The sequence below is a fragment of the Pristiophorus japonicus genome, chromosome 19 (genome assembly GCF_044704955.1).
Source record: "Pristiophorus japonicus isolate sPriJap1 chromosome 19, sPriJap1.hap1, whole genome shotgun sequence".
NCBI classification, from domain to species: domain Eukaryota; kingdom Metazoa; phylum Chordata; class Chondrichthyes; family Pristiophoridae; genus Pristiophorus; species Pristiophorus japonicus.
The window spans coordinates 68,580,591-68,590,553 of NC_091995.1; the positions used below are offsets into that span (position 1 = coordinate 68,580,591).

Sequence of the window (9,963 nt, forward strand, 5' to 3'; positions counted from 1 at the left end):
CTGGTAACTCCCCCTTTTGAAAAAAAAAACAAAACAAAACCTAACGAGCTCACTTACACTGGAGCAACTTAAATGGGAGAATTGCGATTTTTAAGTTACTCCAAAAAAAATCTAGTTGCTCCAAGAAAAAACGGGAGCAACTCCTGTGGAAACTTGGGCCCAATTGGTAGGATACTGAGAAGTGTAGAGGAACAAAGGGACCTTGGAGTGCATGTCCACTGATCCCTGAAATTGCAGGCCAGGTAGATAAGGTGGTTAAGAAGGCATACGGAATACTTGCCTTTATTAGCCGAGGCATCGAATACAAGAGCAGGGGGGTTATGCTTAAACTGTATAAATCACTAGTTAGGCCACAGCTAGATTAGTACTTTGTGCTGTTCTTGTCACCACATTATAGGAAAGATGTGATTGCACTAGAGAGGGTACAAAGGAGATTTACGAGGATGTTGCCTGGACTGGAGAATTTTAGTTAGAAGGAAAGATTGGATAGGCTGGGGTTGTTTTCTTTGGAACAGAGGAGGCTGAGAGACCTTTTGAGGTGGATAAAATTATGAGGGGCCAAGATAGAGTGGATAGGAAGGACCCATTTCCCTTGGCAGAGGTGTCAACAACCAAGGGGCTTAGATTTAAAGTAATTGGTAGAAGGTTGAGAGGGGATTTGAGGAGAAATTTCTTCACCCAGAGGGTGGTGGGGATCTGGAACTCACTGCCTGAAAGGGTGGTAGAGGCAGAAACCCTCAGCACATTTAAAAAGTACTTGGATGTGCACTTGAAATACCATAACCTACAGGGCTACGGACCGAGAGCTGGGAAGTGGGATTAGGCTGGATAGCTCCTGGTCGGCCGGCACGGACACGATGGGCCGAAATGGCCTCCTTCCGTGCTGTAAATTTCTATGATTCTACGATCAGCCATGATCTCATTGAATGGTGGCGCAGGCTCGCTGGGCACATGGCCTACTCCTGCTCCTATTTCTTATGTTATGTTTGTGCACAAATCTTTGAAGGTGGCAGACAGGTTAACAAAGCAGTTAATAAAGCATATGGGATACTGGGTTTTATAAATAGTGGCATCAGAGGCACGAGATTAAATCCCTGGATGAGAGGGTTGGCCTATGATTTGGCCTATATTCCCCGTAGTTCAGAAAAATTGAGGTGTAAACTCATTGAAATGTATAAAATTCTTCAAGGACTTTACAAGGTAGATGCTGTGCGGCTAAGTACAAAAGCCAGAAAGTTATGCTAAACCTACATAAAACACTAGTTCAGCCCCAGCTGCAGTATTGTACCCAATTCTGGGCACCGCCCTTTAGGAAGGACGTGAAGGCTTTAGAGTACAGAAGAGATTGACAAGAATGGTTCCAGGGATGAGGGACTTCAGTTACGTGGATAGGCTGGAAAAGCTGGGGTTGTTCTTGTTGTGTGTCTATAAAGCATGCACTCCCATGTTCCGCCACCAGGGAGCGCATCCCTTGAAGTCCCAAGGGAATCCAGCGTCCCTTGGGAGCACTGTATATAAGCCGGCCCCCAAGGCCTGTTCCTCACTCTGGAGTGTCTTAATAAAGACTGAGGTCACTGTTCCTTTAACCTCCCTGTGTGCAGTCTCATCTGTGTTAGGAACACAATAGTTCGCTTCAGAGCAGAGAAGGTTGAGGGGAGATTTGATAGAGGTGTTCAAAATCATGAGGGGCCTCGACATAGTAGATCAAGAGAAACGGTTCCCATTGGCGGAAGGGTCGAGTACCAAGGACACAGATTTAAGGTGATTGGCAGAAGAACCAAAGGCGACATGAGGAAAAACGTTTTTTTACGCAAGTGGTCAGGACCTGGATTGCAATGCCTGAGAAAGAGCTGGAGGCAGATTCAATCGTGGATTTGGAAAGAGAATTGGGTAAATACCAATTAATGCCACACTCAAACTCAAATTCTCTACCCCAGAAATCTGTGGATGCTCAGTTGTTGAGTATATTCAAGACAGCGATGGATAGATTTTTGGTTACTAAGGGAATCAAGGGATATGGGGATCGGTCAGGAAGCTGGAATTGAAGTAGAAGATCAGCATGATCTTACTGAATGGCGGAGCAGGCTTAAGGGCCGAATGGCCTACTCCTGCTCCTATTTTTTTTTTCTATTCCCTCACGCACCATGCATTAGGACAGGGCTCCCTTAATCTCATCCACACACTTCTTGAGCACTCAGCAAGCTCTCTTGGCTTCCATGCTTGCGGACATTGTAAATGGCTCTCTTAGTTCAGACACCGCCTCTCTCCATTTCAAAAACCTCAGCCAACTACAACCCCATCTCTAAACACCGCTTCCTCGCTGAGGTGTTACTTCCCAGCTCACTACCTTGCTTTCCCAAATTTACTGTTTGAATCCGTTCAGGTCCGTTCACAACGCCAAGACCAGCCTGCAAAAATCAAAAATGACCTTTGTGACTGTCCACAACTCAGCTATCTATATCCTGAACACCAAAGTCCCACTCACCCAACTTTCCCCTCCTCACTGACCCTGAAAGCATCGATAGATTTAAATCGTTTTGCCTCTCATCTTTCCACTGCAAAGTCCGATGTAAAACGTTCCTATGGAGTTTTCCCATGCAGAATATGTCCACATGTACTTGTTACATTTCTATGTAACCCTTTCCCTGTGATGCTTGTAATGTTTTAATCGATTTTGCATGTTAATTTGACAGGTACAAAGTGGATTTAAAAAGCTAATGGGATGTTGGCCTTTATCTCAGGGAGATTGGAATATAAACTGTAAGACGTGTTACAATTGATTTGAAAGGGCAGATAGAGAGAAACGATTTCCTCTGGTGGGACAGTAGAGAACAAGGGGGCATAGCCTTAAAATGAGAGCTCAGCCATTCAGGGGTGATTCAGGAAGCACTTCTTCATACAAAGGAAAAAAGATGTTGAGGCTCGGGGTCGACTAAATACTTCAAAACTGAAAGTAATAGATTTTTGTTCAGCATTACAGAACCTAGACAGGTAGCTGGGGTTAAGGTGCTCATCAGCCATGTGGCCTGTTCCATCTCCCTTACCACCTTGCAATGCATTAGACAAAACATTAAATCTTCGATGGGCCAATGAAGATCTTGTTTCAGTTTGTAACAATCGAACAAATAGCTCCCTCCCCTAATCTGATTGTTGCTCTGAGTCAGAAGGTTGTGGGTTAAGTCCCACTGCAGAGACTTGAGCACATAATCTAGGCTGACAGCCCCAGTGCAGTGCTGAGGGAATGCAGCACTGTCGGGAGTGCCGTTTTCGAATGAGAAAACTGAGCTCTCAGGTGGATGTAAAAGATCCCATGGCTCTATTTTGAAGATCTCCCCAATGTCCTGGTCAATATTTATCCTTCAACCAACACCATGATCGCGTCATTAACGCAATGATGTTTGTGGGAGCTTGCTGTGCACAAATTAGCTGCCGCGTTTCCCACAATACAACAGTGACTAGACATCAAAAGCATTGGCTTTTCAGCACTTCGGGACACCCATATAAATGCTAGTCTTTATTTTTCTCTCATCCTGTATGAACACTGCCCAATCTTTTCCCCATCAAATTAAATCATGACCATTCTTGAAAACTTCTCATCGGTCAAATTCAGAACCAAGTGACACAAACCTCGGAAATCAATAACACCACATCCATGAGAAATAGTACAGGTTACCCTTGAGGAACCATTTTCAATTAGACACGCTGAAGCAGTCAGAGTGTTGGAACTCGCTTCGATAACCCAGACTGGACAGGGGAGCGGGCAAGGTGAAATGAACCAGGTCTGCCGGAGCGGAGCACTATCCAGTGACGATTGCGAGAAAGTGCATGTATGTGCAGAACGGACAAGGACAGGATGGGGCTCAGCCATGTACAATCCCAAACAGCACGTTTCAGCAGGCTATTCGAGCATGAGGCATCACTACTGGATCCAATCTTGTCACCCTTGTACAAGGCACATACTTTCACTGGACTGCAGTCACGAAAGACAAGCTCAAGCACTGAACAACCTCTGCACACAAGAGCTCCTATCAGTGTCATCACGTGAACAGAAGTATTGTGTTAAGATTGTAGTGAGTATGTGGCAAAGTTTTGAAGACATTTGGCTTTCTCACTAGAGAAGGAAACAACATAGCGTTAGGAAACTAGATGCCAAGATCAGAGGCAATATAAGGAAGCAATATTATTAAATATCACTGACCAAATCTAAGGTTAAAAGGCAAAGTGGCTGAGGACAGACAGGAGTTGGGTGTGGCTTCATCAAATTAGTGTACACAGGTGGCAGCTGGCAAATTAAAAGTAAATGCAAATGTACAGTGACACGTCACAAATACCATCACAACTTTCCCGTATGGCCCGTGGGGGTGCTGGCCCGGGGGGGAACACACCTGGCCCAGGGGGGGTGCTGGCCCGGGGGGGGGGGGGGAACACACCTGGCCCGGGGGGGTGCTGGCCCGGGGGGGGGAAACACACCTGGCCCGGGAGGGTGCTGGCCCGGGGGGGAACACACCTGGCCCGGGGGGGGGAACACACCTGGCCCGGGGGGGGGAACACACCTGGCCCGGGGGGGGGGGGGGGGGGGGGGGGGGGAACACACCTGGCCTGGGGGGGGGGGGGGGGGGAACACACCTGGCCTGGGGGGGGGGGAGGGGAGGGGAGGGGAGGGGAGGGGAGGGGAGGGGAGGGGAGGGGAGGGGAGGGGAGGGGAGGGATCACACCTGGCCCGGGGATGGGGGGGGGATCACACCTGGCCCGGGGAGGGATCACACCTGGCCCGGGGAGGGGGGGGGGGGGAGATCACACCTGGCCCAGGGGGGGGGGGGGGGGAATCACACCTGGCCTGGGGAGGGGGGGGGGGAATCACACCTGGCCTGGGGAGGGGGGGGGGATCACACCTGGCCTGGGGAGGGGGGGGGGGAATCACACCTGGCCTGGGGAGGGGGGGGGGGAATCACACCTGGCCTGGGGAGGGGGGGGGGAATCACACCTGGCCTGGGGAGGGGGGGGGGGATCACACCTGGCCTGGGGAGGGGGGGGGGGATCACACCTGGCCTGGGGAGGGGGGGGGGAAAATCACACCTGGCCCGGGGAGGGTGGGGAGATCACACCTGGCCCGGGGAGGGGGGGATCACACCTGGCCCTGGGAGGGGGGGAATCACACCTGGCCCGGGGAGGGGGGGGGGGATCACACCTGGCCCGGGGAGGGGGGGGGGGATCACACCTGGCCCGGGGAGGGGGGGGATCACACCTGGCCCGGGGAGGGGGGGGGGGATCACACCTGGCCCGGGGAGGGGGGGGGGGGATCACACCTGGCCCAGGGAGGGGGGGGAGGGGGAGGGGATCACACCTGGCCCAGGGAGGGGGTGGAAATCACACCTGGCCCGTGGAGGGGGGGGGGGGGGGATCACACCTGGCCCGGGGAGGGGGGGGGGGGATCACACCTGGCCCGGGGAGGGGGGGGGGATCACACCTGGCCCGGGGAGGGGGGGGGGGATCACACCTGGCCCGGGGAGGGGGGGGGGGATCACACCTGGCCCGGGGAGGGGGGGGGGGATCACACCTGGCCCGGGGAGGGGGGGGGGGATCACACCTGGCCCGGGGAGGGGGGGGGGGATCACACCTGGCCCGGGGAGGGGGGGGGGGATCACACCTGGCCCGGGGAGGGGGGGGGGGAAATCACACCTGGCCCGGGGAGGGGGGGGGGAAATCACACCTGGCCCGGGGAGGGGGGGGGGGAATCACACCTGGCCCGGGGAGGGGGGGGGGGATCACACCTGGCCCGGGGATGGGGGTGGGAATCACACCTGGCCCGGGGAGGGGGGAGGGGTGATCACACCTGGCCCGGGGGGGGGGGGATCACACCTGGCCCGGGGAGGGGGGGGGATCACACCTGGCCCGGGGAGGGGGGTGGGGATCACACCTGGCCCGGGGAGGGGGGGGGGGTGATCACACCTGGCCCGGGGAGGGGGGTGGGGATCACACCTGGCCCGGGGAGGGGGGTGGGGATCACACCTGGCCCGGGGAGGGGGGTGGGAATCACACCTGGCCCGGGGAGGGGGGGTGGGAATCACACCTGGCCCGGGGAGGGGGGTGGGAATCACACCTGGCCCGGGGAGGGGGGGGGGGTGATCACACCTGGCCCGGGGAGGGGGGGGGGGGGATCACACCTGGCCCGGGGAGGGGGGGGGTGGGAATCACACCTGGCCCGGGGAGGGGGGGGGATCACACCTGGGCCGGGGAGGGGGGGGTGGGAATCACACCTGGCCCGGGGAGGGGGGGGGGGGGGGATCACACCTGGCCCGGGGAGGGGGGGGGGGGGGGATCACACCTGGCCCGGGGAGGGGGGGGGGGATCACACCTGGCCCGGGGAGGGGGGGGGGGATCACACCTGGCCCGGGGAGGGGGGGGGGGATCACACCTGGCCCGGGGAGGGGGGGGGATCACACCTGGCCCGGGGAGGGAGGGGGGGGGGGATCACACCTGGCCCGGGGAGGGGGGGGGGGGGGGGGATCACACCTGGCCCGGGGAGGGGGGGGGGATTATTTACCTGTCTCCAGGCGGAGCTTCCAGTCTCCATGACACCAGGAGCGGGTCCCGCCCCGCCCCGCCGCCCGGCTCTCCACACACACGGACACTGTGGCCGCACGGCCCGGCGCCGCTCGGTCGGTCACTGGGCACCGGCCTCTCACCGTCAGCCTCCTGCTCCCGCTCCCGGGCTGTTTCTCTCCGCTTCCCGACACGTCACCGCCTCCGCCGGAACTGCTTCCCCGCCGAACGCAGCCTCAGCGCCGGGAATGGGCGGTGACCCGGCAGCAAAAAGGCTGGAATTACACACTCAGAGACTGTAGTATACACACCCAGAGACTGGGGAATACACACCCAGAGACTGGGAATACACACCCAGAGACTGGGAATACACACCCAGAGATCGCGGACTACACAAACAGAGACTGGGAATACACACTCAGAGACTGGAGTATACACACCCAGAGACCGGCGAATACACACCCAGAGACTGGGGAATACACACCCAGTGACAGGGGTATACACACCGAGAGCCGGGACTGGGGAATACACACCCAGTGACTGGAATACACACCCAGCGAATGGGGAATACAGACCCAGAGACTGGGGAATACAGACCCAGAGACTGGGGTATACACACCCAGAGACTGGTGAATACACACCCGGAGACTGGGGAATACACACCCAGAGACTGGGGATAACAAACCCAGAGACTGGGGAATACACATCCAGAGACTGGGGAACACACACCCAGAGACTGCGGAATACACACCCAGAGACTGGGGATAACAAACCCAGAGACTGGGGAATACACATCCAAAGACTGGGGAACACACACCCAGAGACTGCAGAATACACAGCCAGAGACTGCGGAATACACAGCCAGAGACTGGGGAATACACACCCAGAGACTGGGGAATACACACCCAGAGACTGGGGTATCGGCACCCATAGACTGGGGTATACACACCCAGAGACTGGGGAATACACACCCAGAGACTGGGGAATACACACCCAGAGACTGGGGAATACACACCCAGAGACTGTAGTATACACACCCAGAGACTGGGAATACACACCCAGAGACCAGGGTATACACACCCAGAGACCGGGGAATACACACCCAGAGATCGCAGACTACACAAACAGAGACTGGAAATACACACTCAGTGATTGGAGTATACACACCCAGAGACCGGCGAATACACACCCAGAGACTGGGGAATACACACCCAGTGACAGGGGTATACACACCTAGAGCCGAGACTGGGGAATACACACCCAGTGACTGGAATACACACCCAGAGACTGGGGAATACAGACCCAGAGACTGGGAAATACAGACCCAGAGACTGGGGTATACACACCCAGAGACTGGTGAATACACACCCGGAGACTGGGGAATACACACCCAGAGACTGGGGATAACAAACCCAGAGACTGGGGAATACACATCCAGAGAAGGGGAAGACACACCCAGAGACTGCGAAATACACACCCAGAGACTGCGGAATACACACCCAGAGACTGGGGAATACACACCCAGAGACTGGGGTATACACACCCAGAGACTGCGGTATCGGCACCCAGAGACTGGGGTATACACACCCAGAGACTGGGGTATAGGCACCCAGAGACTGGGGAATACACACCCAGAGACTGGGGAATACACACCCACAGACTGGGGTATACACACCCAGAGACTGGGGTATACACACCCAGAGACTGGGGAATACACATCCAGAGACTGGTAAATACACACCCAGAGACCGGGAAATACACACACAGAGACTGGGGAAAACAAACCCAGAGACTGGGGAATACACACCCAGCGACTGGGGAATATACACCCAGAGACTGGTGATTACACACCCGGAGACTGGGGAATACACACCCAGAGACTGGGGAATGCACACACAGAGACTGGTGAAAACAAACCCAGAGACTGGGGAATACACACCCAGCGACTGGGGAATATACACCCAGAGACTGGTGATTACACACCCGGAGACTGGGGAATACACACCCAGAGACTGGGGAATGCACACCCAGAGACTGGGGTATACACACCCAGAGACCGGGGAATACACACCCAGAGATCGGGGAATACACACCCAGAGATCGGGGAATACACACCCAGAGACCGGGAAATACAAACACAGAGACTGTTGAATACACACCCAGAGACTGGAGAATACACACCCAGAGACCGGGAAATACACACCCAGAGAATGGGGATGACACATCCAGAGACTGGAGAATACACACCCAGAGACTGGGGAATACACACCCAGAGACTGTGGAATACACACCCAGAGACTGGGGATGACACATCCAGAGACTGGGGAATACACAGCCAGAGACTGGGGTATATACACCCAGAGACTGAGGAATACACTCCCAGAGACTGAGGAATACACACCCAGAGACTGAGGTATACACACCCAGTGACGAGTGTATACACACCCAGAGATTGGGGAATACGCACCCAGACACTGGGGTATACACACCCAGAGACTGGGGAATACACACCCAGAGATCGGGGAATACACACCAAGAGACTGGGAATATATACCCAGAGACTGTAGTATACAAACCAAGAGACTGGGAAGACACAACCAGAGACTGGGGAATACACACCCAGAGATCGGGGAATACACACCCAGAGACTGGGGAATACACACCCAGAGATCGGGGAATACACACCTAGAGACTGGGAATACACACCCAGAGGCTGTAGTATACATACCCAGAGACTGGGAATACACACCCAGAGACTGGGGAATACACACCCAGAGATCGGGGAAAACACACCCAGAGACTGGGAATACACACCCAGAGACTGTAGTATGCACACCCAGAGACTGGGAATACACACCCAGAGACCAGGGTATACAAACCCAGAGACCGGGGAATACACATCCAGAGATCGCAGACTACACAAACAGAGACTGGGAATACACACTCAGAGACTGGAGTATAGACACCCAGAGACCGGCGAATGCACACCGAGGAGGTCGAGGAGGCGGGAGCTCGGAGCAGCGCGAGTCCGGGGTCAGCGAGAGGCCTATAAAGGCCAGCGGGAGTCGAGCAGTTCGAGGAGGCGGGAGCTCGGAGCAGCGCTAGTCCGGGGTCGGCGAGAGGCCTATAAAGGCCAGCGGGAGTCGAGCAGTTCGAGCAGTCAGTCGAGGAGGCGGGAGCTCGGAGCAGCGCGAGTCCGGGGTCGGCGAGAGGCGTACCGGTGCAGCTACAGGGAGAAGGCAAAGATACAAAGGTGACGTCACAGCCTAGGGGGTAAGTGATTGGCTGGTGATTGGTGAGTAGTTTTTCTTTTTCTTCTTATATTGGTCAGTAACTTTTAACATTGTTATTACCAGTTTAAGTGTATCTAAGGGTTAAGACATGGCAGGAGAGCTCGGTCGGGTGTTATGCTCCTCCTGT

At 55.4% G+C, this 9,963-nt stretch overlaps 1 protein-coding gene across 1 annotated transcript in view; it reads right to left on the reverse strand.

The window, feature by feature from the left end:
- Window positions 1-6,762, reverse strand: part of sgsm3 (small G protein signaling modulator 3) — a 396,544-nt gene extending 389,782 nt beyond the window's left edge. The window contains exon 1 of the mRNA XM_070862088.1: window positions 6,545-6,762. The gene's annotated coding sequence lies outside the window, so the exon portion shown is untranslated. The remainder of the gene's footprint in view (window positions 1-6,544) is intronic.
- Between the last annotated feature and the right edge of the window lie 3,201 nt (window positions 6,763-9,963).